Raw genomic sequence first — 13,525 nt, forward strand, 5'->3', positions numbered from 1 at the left:
AAATTAAAAGATGTGATGTATATGCATATAGAACATAAAAGAAACCTATAATTAAAAAAAGTATACCTGGAGGAAAAACAAACTAACAAACCCATAATGCCTTGTTGTGCGGCCTTAATGCCACACATCATAAAACACAAACAATATTTTATATTGGAAAAAATACAGTATATTTAAAGTAAATCAGAAATAGGCTTTGGTAGAAATAAAAATAAATACACGACAAGTGTAGTACAGGGGAAAATAGCTTGAAATTCAGTTGAAAGCAAAATTGCACTTAAAATTCAGGTCTCGAGTCTGTTCTATTGTGAACCTTCAGGTCTTTGATTCAAATTTCAAAGTGTCTCTATTATCATTGTATCTTATACATTAAGTTAATTAGTAGTGCTCTTTCGGTAAAGCTCAAGTGATGTCCATGACACACTCATTCAGAATACATAACACATACATTGGATAAAACTCAATAGCTGGTAGTTTTGAAAATAAACATTCAACTGGCAAGATCGAGTCTGTTCACAATGTGTATCTAGTTGTGGACCATAGTAAGAAAAATGACCGCCCATCACAGAAGAGACAAAGTCAGATCATTAGAAAATACTCAAGTGTTTGAGAGGCAGAGACTGTGTTTTTGAAAGATGCATGCCACAGCAGGACTTTCATTACTCTCTAAAAGGTTGTAAATCTAAGACAGAAGAAAGAGACACTCGTGTGGCTCCTCCCCCGCTGATGTATTTACTCGCCTGACAGATACATGTGTCGACTCATCGAAGGATTGAAAAAGATGTGCGTATAAATAATAAATCTATGGCAGCTGTACATTTTTAATTGATTCTTCCTGAGTACAAACAGCATGGAGACTGCGAGGCTTCACACACTCCCTGCAGGAACCGGTTTGATTTTCTTTTATCCACTTAATATATTTATTACTATTGAAGCTGGAGTGAAAACGGGAGGGAAAAAAGGATGTGATGAATATTTAACAAGGAGAGTTTGTGACGTGCAATATGTCAGTGAGGTTTCATTCTTTGGTGGCTTGTTACACTCACTCTTTCAGGAGTTTCTACTCTGCTCTAGATAATCTAGAGCCATGGTTCTCAAACTGTGGTACGTGCACAACCAGTGTCACGCGAGCTTCTTCGGGTGGTGCTTGGTATAATACGTACGAGAACCCCACTGCACTTGATAATTGTGGTGCAAAAACATCACCGACAAAATACTTTCAGTACTAAAACTAGTGCAGCTATTTCCAGTTGTTATTGCTGACTGAAATAAAATGAAGCCAGACAAGGCGTTGTAACGAAACAACCATATCAAGTTTAAACATATCATAACAAACTAGGCATGGGACAATCTAAAAAGTTTACATGATGATTATCCTGCCCACAATAATTGAGTTTATCAATATTATTGGAATGACTAAAAAACGTCTTTTAATATACACTACCGTTCAAAAGTTTGGGGTCACTGATTCAATTTTTATTCATCAAAAGAGTTGCAAAATGAATAGAATTAATTCACATAATTAACATAATTGCACAAGGGATTTCAAATCATCCAATAGCTTTCTAACGTGATTAGCAAACACAATGTACCATCAGAAAACAGGAGAGATATCCATTAAAAACCAGACATTTGCAGCTAGAATAGTCGTTTACCACAATCACAAAGTAAAGAGTGTATTTCTGATTAATTAAAGGTCCCATATTATGCAAAATCAACTATTTAATCATGTTAATAGTTATATTTGGGACTCTGAGGTCCAATCAGACGGCAAAGTGTGAAAAAAAGATGACTCACTCATGTTTTTGTGGTTCTCCTCAGTCTAAGTACAGGAGATAAATGCGCGATGTTGACTTCCGCACTCACTGGGACGTCACAATGCGCTAAATTCCTGGAATTGTTGTCTCGTGGAGCTCCGCTTTGTCCGTAAGACACACAAGAATGCTGGCGAGGGCAACGGTATCCGAAAACCGGAAGTCCGCAAAAAGTTCTATTCTTAGCTCCACAGTGCAGCACAGAGTTCTACGCAAACTTCAAGCCTCAGAGGATTTATCTGTCCAGTGGATACATGTTATTTGTATCTGTATGTGCCTGCTAGAGTCTGCAAATGATCACTTTTCCAAATGCAAACTGTTGTTAGCTCCCAGTAGCCTCTGTGGCTGATGTCATTTCCTGTCCCTTAAGTTTTTTTTTGTTTTGTTTTTTAAAGAGATACTACTAAACCGAGCGTTCTGAACAGGGCTGTTTTGGCAGAGTGATTGAACTGCTGTGGTGCTTCATCCTTATGGTACTTTGACCAAAGCATGTCACAGACGTGTTCATTAGGACACCAGGGAACTAGGTTAACTTGGAGAAATAGGGTATAATATGGGACGTTTAAATGTTATATTCATTGAAAAAAAAGTGCTTTTATTCAAAAATAAGGATATTTCTCAGTGACCCAACACTTTTGAACAGTAGTGTTAGATTCTTAAAGAGGTGCAGCTTTTCGTTTGCACTTATGACATCACAGCTATCATTTTTTAAGTGGAAATCATTTAATGATGAATGAATTAATGAATGACAAGTCATGAGGAAAATTGCAGCTCCCCACGGGCACATTACGAAATAAATCACAAGCACTGTATGCTGGTGAGTTAGACAGGATGTTTAACACCATAATGGAAATTCACCACAATTAACTTCATGTAAGTGCTCCTAATCCCGATAAGTGATAATATTGTATATTGTCCCATCACCATAACTAACAATATTTAATTGTGCAAAGGTGATGCTTGCAAAGTATTTACAACAGTGACACCTGTTGTTTAAGACTCTGCTAAAGACATTGCATGAGCGTGGTAACCGGATTCTCTGAAAATACAAAGAGAAGATATAGGGTTGTCACTTTTTCCACGTAATTAACAATTTTGACTTTATCGACGTTATAACATACGGCACTCAGTAGAGCAGAATGGCATAACACTCTCATAATGTATGAGAACACGTGCACAGATGTCCCTGGAACACACTCATATTTACAGACAGTTTACAGAGATTATTAAGTTTTGATTATTACCACACTGTGCCTATCAACCACAGCAGGGGGCGCTGGCTGCAGAGAGAGGAGATAATTCTCCCTCATTTACTGTAGGCTTGCATCTGCAAGATGTTGTTAATTATTAATTATAATTCTGTGTTTACATGTTGTTAGTGCTATGTTTACATGTTGTTTCTGGTGCCCCCTGGAGGCCAATGATAGTGGTAAATGTATTCTTCTTCTTCTTGTCAGACACTTGAATCTTTGCATTCAAATATATTTCATTGCACTATTAGCTGATACCAGTTAAACTTTGAACTCGGTTCAGAATCATTTTCTGAGTGAACTCGGTAACGCTCTCATTTTCTTGACTGGAAAGTCTCTGTGGAAGATATTTAGCTGTCAGTTTCAGTGCTTATCCACTAATAAACCAGTGCTGCACTAAAGCCCGTGAGTGGTTTCTGTGGTGGTTAAAAGTCATTCCGGGTGAAGAACAATTTCACAAGTGGAACTGGGAATAAAAAAAAAAAAAGAAGAGAAAAACATGAGCAGTTAAAAACTATGCCGTGCAACAGCTCCAGATGGTTGAAAACTGCATACAGAGTGTTTTGGAGGATGATTGAAATTCAAAGTGGCCTCCACGCAGGCACAAATTACAACATGATGCAAGAAAAAATAGTGGGGAGAAATCTCTTTTCTGAATATTTATACACATACAAGAGGTCACAAGAGTTAGATAATTTCCAAAGATACATGTATGCGCTTGGACATGTCACCACCGCGATTGTTATCTTTGAATAATCTCTTGAATTTAAAGGACTATAGATTCACCCGTGCGGCGTGCTTATTGATTTCATTTACTTGCAGTTAATTATCTCCATATTGCTGAACAGATGGTCCCGTCACTTTAGTCACTTCCTTCAGGGAGTCCGTGTTAATTCCAGTCAACTATGTTTGTCCCTCCACTGATAACACTGATGAGGTCGGTCTTCGCTAATGAATTCAAACCGTCTTTGCGTCCTTTTCGCGCTTTACTAATTACTGCTAATCAACCCTCTTTAATTATGTGCAGTGTGAGTGGTAGCTTGGTATCTTCCACAGGGGAGATGGAAACATTATTTATTTTTTTATTCTGTACATAATTTATTAATCAGGCTATCTCTCTGTGAATTATTAAAGGGTCAGTGTGTAATAATTAGTGACATCTAGTGGTGGGACTAACAAGTGAAGGACTCAACACCCAGGGATGTCAGGGAACTACGGTGGCCTTCTTACACCATAAAGGATGTAAACACTCTTTCACTACTCTCTGACATTTTCTTCTGTCTCCATTGTTGGTTTATACATCAGATTAATGTGGGTGGAGTCATTGTTCCTCGTCTGCATAGTAAGCTCCTGCTTCAAAAAAAAATTCACATCAGTTTGGGTTGCTGTAAAAACATATCGGCACAAGTAGATAGATTTTCTTTATTAATCCCATATCTGGCAGAGTAGTGTAGAAGAAGGTTCTGCCGAGATTTGAACTCAGACCGCTGGAGTCCAGATTATGTATTAAATGTTTATTTTCAGGCCACAGAAACCAAACACTTTTTGTTTTAAATCAATGATACTCTTATGCAAACACAATTATGAATAGTATATTCAATAAGGGTTGAAACAGTTAATCAATTATTAACTGTTTTTATAATCCATTATTTGGTTTGAGGTACTTTTTTCAAGTTTTCTGATATTTCAGCTTCTTCAATGTGAATATTTTCTGGTTTCTTTGCTCCATGTAGCAAATAAATAATTAAAACTGAATCATTTTGGTTTGTGGACAAAACAAGACACTTGAGAACGACATCATTTCCAGGTTTGAAAAACACTAGGGATGCATCAGTATTCGGTATTTTACTTAACCGTTCGGTACACCCTGTTCGGTTCAATACGCAATGGCAAACAGCGGTATTTCGGTACGTTTCAGTCCATCAAAATGTATTAAAATACACAATGCTGTGTGATTAGATCCACTCAGGAGCAGAGACATGCTGTGAGCGGGTAAAATTGGGTTTATTTTTGTTGGATAGAACTAAACTTTATTTATTTTTAATTTGTGTGGTTTTATGTTTGCCGTTTCATTAGATCTGATTGTGCACTGTTGTTTATATAACATTTGTGGTGCTTTCAATTATTTTTTCAATGTTATATTGCCTTTGCTAGTCTGAGTAGTTTTATATTAAGATATTGAAACCGTACCGATACCGTGGCCCCAAAACCGTGATACATACCTAACATGTGGTAAAACTGTACCGCTCCATCCCTAATAAACACCAATCAACATCTTCTGACATTTTAAGGACCAAGTGATTACGGGATTAATCGACAGAGTAATAAACAGATTATTGGATTATGAAAATAATTGGTTAGTTGCAGCCCCATATTCAATTTCTGCTGATACCTGGGTCTTTAAGGGTCTTTTTGAGACTCAAAAAGATGTTTCTTAAAAACTGAATGTTTGTATTTCATGCTCTCTTTTTTTTAAGGTGATCTGAAACATGCTCAGTCCTAAATTATGGACACTGTTTATCTGAAAGTTTAGACAAAAGCCACATTACGAATAGTTATAGCCATAAAATATCAAACACTGATTGTTGTAAATTATTATTTTTGTGTCGTCCACAGACAACTAATATATTGCCTACACAGTTGTGGCTGTTGTAGCTTTATTATTGAGTGATTTGCCAGGTTATGGTGAGGATAAACTTAACTTCTGAAGTGAATTTCCTGAAATATTTTCCTGCCACTTTAACACAGACAAAGTGTTGATTACAACATGCGGGGAGGAAAATGATAGGAGGAAAGGACGAGCACTGGGCTTCACTGATAAGAACTGATGATCAATAATGTATAATTTCTCCACTCTTGTTTGATTTTTCTTGGTAATGTTATCGTGATTCACAGAAAATCCAGGTGAGCACCATCAAAGAATGACATTTCCTTCTGCTCAAGTCCTTGGACCTGCGCCAAGTTCAGATAGCAAGACAAAGTCATTGTGAAAAACATTTACACGCCAATGATAAGTCGACATTCACATCATTATGGATTTTCTGCCACTGGCATTGGGCAGATGTATGATGTGCAATACTGTGATTCAAACAGCTTAAAGGCAATTTTCTGCTGTCGGGACTCTGTATATTCACCTTGCTCTCAAAGAAACTGTCTCATCTCACTAATTTTTGTCTGAATATGTTTATCTATGAAGTGAGAAAAGCAGAAAGTACAGATTTAATTTGCACATGAAAAATTAAATGGAAACATAGCAGATTTAGGTCTTAAAATATTGTGTCGCTTCTGTAAAAGGTAAATCTGAGTAAGTGTCAGGGAAAAGGATTCAGCAAATAAAGAATGACATTTAGAAACAGCTATTCAAATTTGCCAAAAAGGTGGAAACAGAAGCTCTTTATTTATGTTACGTATCCTTTATCCTATTTGGGACACTGATTGCTTATCTTGTTGAACTATCTCCCAAAATTATCTAACAGTGAACGAAAAATAGAAAGAATATAAAAATTGATGTACTCGACTTCTTGTCGTGAAGCCTCTTGATTTACAATTTGACCGACACCATGTCACTTTTTGAAACTACGATACCAGCTGTTGATCACACTGGTGTACAATCACTCATGTACTTGATTGTCTATTGCTCTCTTGACAGGAACACCCTTTCTCTTGAAGAAGATCTGAAACAACCTCTTCTTCCCTGACACTCTTTTTGCCCAAACTAAATAGAGTAAATCTCAGCAATTACAAGCTCTATGTGGATTATCTGAATATATGAATCAGATGCCACTGTGTCAGAGTAAATGCAGATGGAACCCAGCATAAATGAAGGAATTTTTCCCTCGCCTAAAAAAATATTGCATTGTAAAGTAAATATCACTTTTAAATATGTGAAGTAGGAGCTTAAAAACGCATGGAGGTCATGTAACAACATGTGGACATGAGCTGTGCAAAGTCTGATGCTGCTGAAGTGAAGCAGAGTAAAATGACAGAGGTTTTAGTAAAGAGATGTCGGCGTTCTCTCGTTTGGCACAGTTTGGCACCATCTGTGCCAGTTGAGATTTCTTAGGTACCAAATTATTGAAACCCATTCAATTGTATTTCCATGTCACTACTGATCTAAAAAAAGAAAAAGAAAAAAAAAACATTTAAGAATTAAAACACAAAAAAATTTAAGTTTTAATCCTCTAAATCCTTGGTTCTCAAAGTGCGGCCAACGGCGGCCCTCAGAAACATTTCTGGCGGCCCGCAATGAATTACAGTTGATAGTTTTAATCCAGGAGGTACTAAGCTTGTTAAAGGGATACTTCACCGATTTGAATGTGGCTTTGTATTGCTAGAATAGCAGTAGTATTTTTTAGAAAATGCGCTTCCCTCCCTTTTCCCTTATCCAAATGTGCCCTACTGTGAGTCAAATGACGCGTTTTGCATCACAGTAGGGCAAATTTTGAAAATGGAAAACAGATTTTTTTACAACTCTGTGAAAAACTGACAAAAAAAATGTGCTTTCTAAAAAATACTACCACAATTCTAGCAATACAAAGCCACATTCAAATCGGTGAAGTATCCCTTTAAATACTTATTGGACATTACTGGATACAGACCAATAAGTGTAAATTGTAGAACTGAAATCTGGTCATTAAAATTATTACAAATGGGATTTATTTTTTTATTTTTTTTCCTTTGGCGGCCCTCAGTCCAACATTGGGTTCCTAAATTGGCCCTCAGGTATCAAAACTTTGAGAACCCCTGCTCTAAATCAATAGAATCAGGCTCCGGTCTCCAAATGCATGTGAATCACTTCATTAGCATGTGGAAAGGACGCAAATGGGTATGACACAATTTGACGGACATTCGCCCTTCTCCAATCAGAACGAGCCAATGTCGCTATGGAATGATGATTCAGACGGGGAATAGTCCGCAAAGCATGCACAGTGTATGATGGAAGTACGTCAATGTGCAAATCTCATATCATATAAAGGAACAGATTTGGAAAATATCAACGACAGAAACTTACCTCAATTTGAAAAAGAGTGGTGCACTACAGACAACAACTTTGGGAAAAGTTAACAAAACTTCTCTGAACCAGCAACAGTTTGTTAAGATAACTGGGAAAAGTAAGTTCTATATGATATTACAGCATGTTCAATTTAGATTAAGACATACTATACAAGAGAAGTGATACTTCTCAGCAGGCAACTGCCAGTGCTCCATAGTTGCCTGGGATCCTAAACTCCAGACATGTACTGTATGTCAGACTGAGGCCTGTTTATGTGTTCTCTCCAAGGCCAGTGACGGCAGCAGCAGTTCTGCAGGTCTTCGACAGTCTGTGTATTGTCGGGAAGCTGGTTATGAAACACATCAGTCTCACAGTCAGATTGTTCCACAGATGTGGGGCTGACTGGTTTCCGGCTACTTTGATGTCACGCTGGAGTTTCTACATTCCACGTCTGTCTACCGACGTTGGCTGACAACGGAGGCTGCAGAGTGTTAGATCTTATATGGAGCTCAGCACAAACAAGCTGGCCATGGCAGCCAAGACAATCTGACATCCAAAGAACAGGAGAGTAAGCAGCAATGGGAGAGATGGGCCCAAGGTGTTCTCTAAGCCACTGTAATCAGTGACACTGATGGAATCGGTGCAGATGTAAGATGGAGGTCTTGCACTACAAACAAAAGGTTGAAGAAAGTTGTATCTAATCTCAGCACTGTGTTAGTCTTATTTGTTACATTGTTAGGTAAACATGCAGTGTCTCTACAGGGTTCACTCGCCTCGGTGTCAGGCGGCGCAAGAGGTTCAAAGGCAATGCAGGGGTCATGTGATGGAAGAGGCAGGAGGGGATTCGGTTGGGACAGGGCTCCTGTTGTCCCCAGCTGTCCTGTCCATGTCCCCCCTCATTGAAGGTCAACCCCAGAAGGTCAGAAGGCCACCAAGAAGAAAGGGAAGACGGGGATGAGGGGGTTCAAATACAGGCTATAAACCAGAGGAGTCTGGGTATATGTGTGTGCTTTGTGACAACACACACTGTCATCCACTCCCTTCCCCCTGTTCTCACACACTCACAGGGACAGCGTTCGCAGACGTCCCTTTGGCCTCTGATGTATTTATATGCTCAAAGCAGTCTCTGCTCAGAGAGGGTGACCCGCGAGATGCACCTGAGCAAATATTAACATCCTCCATACAGAGCCTTTGATGTGAGGGGGCCAAAGCCTTGGGTCGGCACCCCTCCGTGGGCTCAGCTCTGAGCGCAGCGTCAGAAGAAGACTCTGAAGAGCAGATGGGTCAGACTCTCAGTCAGACGGTTTGGGGTCAGGGAAATCTAAATTGTGATGATTATTCATATCGAGGTACGACAGGCGTAACTTTCAAGGTTATAATAGTTGACTATAATAGTTGGGCTTGATTTACTTTTGACTTTTTGTTTTAGTTGAGTTTTTAAATTAGTTTTTTTGTAATAACATATAGTTATAAGTAAGTAAGTATAATAGTATTTGATTCAAAAAGGTCATAATATGTGTCATACAAATTGGGACAAATTAACAATCATCCCTGAATGAACTATAACAGTCTAGAAAGTAAAATGTGCATCACATTTCTGAGGTTGGATGCAGTTAGTGTGTTGATGATGATTTACTAGAAGTCCCAAAATTGTGATGATTGGTCTGTCTGTTATGTCCTAATCTGACACAGTGACCAATATAAAAGATGACTGTATAAATCTATCTATATATCTTATGCCAACTCTGTCCAAAACGTATGATTCTGTTTATATAAGATTCATGTGTCTTCACATATAAATATTATAAAGCGTAAGTTTTCTTGTGTTGTCGAACAAATAAGAATACAGTATTCAAATAAAGACGGGCTCTGTCAAACAAAACTGACCTGACTGAAGGAGCGTTTGTGTGTATACAGGAGCAGGAGCGTAGGTGTGGGTGGGGACTAGAACAGTTTATCAAATCAAACTGAACTGTGCAAGCAGCAGAACACACTTCTGAAACTTTTCGTGGAAAATTCTTTGTGTTTTCAGTCTTAACGATGGCTTTCCAGCTGTTTACAAGCTATGCACCACAGATTTATTGTAATATTTGACCTGGAGATAGTTTTAAACATCCATGTTTGTCACATTTTGCAGGCGTTATTGGCAGAAAGTTTAATATACTAGCCCAAAGTATGTTTGTTTAAAAAAAAAAAAATTCATACAAGACTTTTTGTTTTGCCGTTAGTACATGGCCTTGCTTTACGGTGGCCGCCATCTTGTGTCTATGTTTCTACAGCTGCCTGAATTGACCAACTAGCCACAGCATGCATTTGGAATTTTGAAATGTTACTGTATGCACTAGGGATGCAATGGCACAGTTTCTAAACGGTTCAGTATGTATCACAGTTTTGGGGCCACGGTATCTGTACGGTTTCGATATCTTAATATAAAACTGCTCAGACATTACATTGTAAAAATAATTAAAAGCACAGATATAATCAAACCACAAACTTGAGCATGAGCAGAGCAGCGCTGAGTCATGTCTCTGCTGAGTGGATCTAATCACGCAGCATTGTGTATTTTAATACATTTTGACGGACTGTAATGTACCGAAATACCGTTGCATCCCTAGTATGCAAACAAGGAAAATAATTTATTATGGTATGCCAAGGCCGCTGTAGTTTCCTCACCGTACTTGGGAATGGGAGAAAGTGAGCGGAGGAGTCTTTTTGTTATGACCTGCAGTCTCACCACTAGATGTCACTCATTCTTACACACTGTAGGTTTAACATAAGGTTTTTTTGTTGTTATTTTTTTTTTTAAATCAAGGACAGGGAATTCTGTCAATCAACCCTCCCGAACTACTGTCGAAACTTCATAAAACTCAACGAAAAAAGAAAAGGAAAAAAGAAGAAAAAACCCACAACTTATTTGAAAGCGGAAAAAAGATTAACTTCCAGAGACTTAAGTGTCTTTGCTACTAAATCCCTTTTCAAATGGGGAGAGACTTGTGAGAAATAAATATATAAAGTCATCCAAGAACTGGGCTAAGTGGTTTATCTCCTTTCATCTTGCCACCGCTGTATGAGCACTAATCCCGCCTTGTGTCTTCAGCGCCGAGCCGGTGCCCCTCTGAACTACATTAAATAGAATAGATTAGCTCCTCCAAAAGTCACGAGGTGGCATTTCACAATCTGCCTTGTTTTTTTTGTTTTTTTCTTTGCCATAGATGGAGGAGAATGGCACGAGTCAGTATCTGTGCTCAGTTTTGTCTTTGAGTGTGTGGCTGACATCTGAACTCTCAGATGCAGTTTTTTTTGCAGGATTTCTAAAGATAAGGTGACATTGATTGTCTTTTGGTGACCAAGTTTGTCTGAAGATTGTGTGCAAAACACTTTGTGTGTGTGTTCTGAATGTGAGATTTGTATTTGGGGATGTTTTGTAGCTGTGCGAATGAAAAGGGAGCCGAGATCTGATAAAACCATGTAAACCGCTCAACAGACCGTCATCTGCTGGAGCATTGTTCTCCATCTTTTCATTGCACAATGTCCATTCCTACAGAGACGCTGGACAGTTTGGTGCAGGAGAGTGGGTGTGTAATGCAATTAAAGGACTCCTTCTTGTTGTTTGATGTGCTGTATATCATTTGGTCTTACTAATTTGGAGGAAAAAATCTGATAAGGCGTAGCCATCATGTGTTTTCACATCAAAAGTGATGGATGACAATGTTTCTACTATATTTCCTCTTCAGCTCATCACTGAGACTTCTGAGGGCAGTAGTGATTAGATCATCTCCAGCATCTCTACACAGGGAGGCATTGTGGAGAGAGAGGCAGCCATAAATTAGACTTGTCAAAGCGATCTTAAGACTGGATCAAAGGACTTTACTGAATACTACTACCTTTCATTCCAGGAAAACTTGCTTGTATCTCCAAATTATTTCTCCTCTTTCTCCAGCACAGTGTGAGTTAATGTGCAGGAGATGTCGTCATAATTGAACCGATACGGTACCTGTACCTTATTTTGGTACTTTTAAAATGTTTAAGTTTAAGTAATGCTAGCCACAGACGGCAGGCTAACGACAAGCAAACACTTTTTGAGGAGTCACGAGTCAGAGGCTGACCCTGTCCATCTAGAACTGGACATGTCACGGTTCTCTCCGCAACTACTTGGGGCAACCGATTCATTAAAAGTGAACCAATACTCGGTAGTAGCTACCGACGCGAATCAGTACCAAGTACAAAAAGTACCGGTTTCCAGTATCCAACCCTAGTTGTCATTGAACTGAAATCAGCTGAATAAATGGGAGCTGGACAGTGTATCTGAGGACAAACACATGTCCTACCTACAGTATATATTTCATTTGTGAATGTGTATATTTGCAGCAAACACATGAGCTGTCTGATACTGTTAAGGAGGTATGTGGGAGGCTCTCCAGATGCACTGAGTTGGAGGGGGGGGGGAGTATTTACAAGACCACAGTTATGCTAGATATGCCCAAACCAAACAAGAGGAGCTGAAAAGATGCAGGCCGCACACAGAGGGTTCCCAAATCAAAGGGAAAGGGAGAGAGGAAAAAGAACGGTTGAAACCAATTCCACGTAATCTTGTGTGAGATCAAGGCCAAGAGCACAGGTGTGAGTGAGGAAAGAAGGCTGTGACTATTCAATGGGAAACCATGCTATTTTTTCATTTTGTTGAACGATGGGCTGGGTTATCGTTTCCCATGTCTAAGTGATTTGGAGGGAGCATTTAACAGGATGTCAAATGCAGGCAGTCCAATGTTATTTATGGGCATTCATAAATCGTCTTTTTGCGCCAACTCTGCACGCCTGTGGTAACAGCGCAGCACATGTGCCCGACAAAGTTTAACCTCGAGGCCTTAAAGACGGAAAACATTAGTATTTATCTGCATCCAATCACCGCAGCATCTGCTGGGTATGTGTGAATCCCATCAGAGTAATCAATTCAGACACACAAGAGGGTCCACAGCATACAAATAAATACATTGAATGGAAGATGGGTATCTGCCACATGATTCATTACATTCAGTTATCTATTTTTAAGTCTTTGTTTTCCTAAATTCAGAGAAAATGTGTACAAAAACTGCTCTCTGATTTCAAATGTATCAAATGTGTGCACATAAACAAACTAACTAATTCAACATTGCATTTTGGAGAGTCGTGATGAAGAACATTTATGTGTAAAGTTGAAACAGGATCGCAAAAACCTTCCCGAAGGCCGCTGTAATACCATCAAAGCGCCAGTCGAGCTCTATAACGCAGTACTGGGACTTGCCTGCTGTTCTATTTTGGTATGTGTAAACAGGGTCCAGTGGTGGACCTCTATCTGTCAGCACAAACACATTTGTGGGAGCATCAAATGAAGGCCAGCGCCAAAGAGCAGGCCGCCTTATTAAATAATTAATCAATGTGTAGTTCAAGGCACATAATCTGATGAAAGCACCGTCTGTCAGGCAAAATTA

This window comes from Microchirus variegatus (genome assembly GCF_963457635.1).
Source record: "Microchirus variegatus genome assembly, chromosome: 19".
NCBI lineage: Eukaryota > Metazoa > Chordata > Actinopteri > Pleuronectiformes > Soleidae > Microchirus > Microchirus variegatus.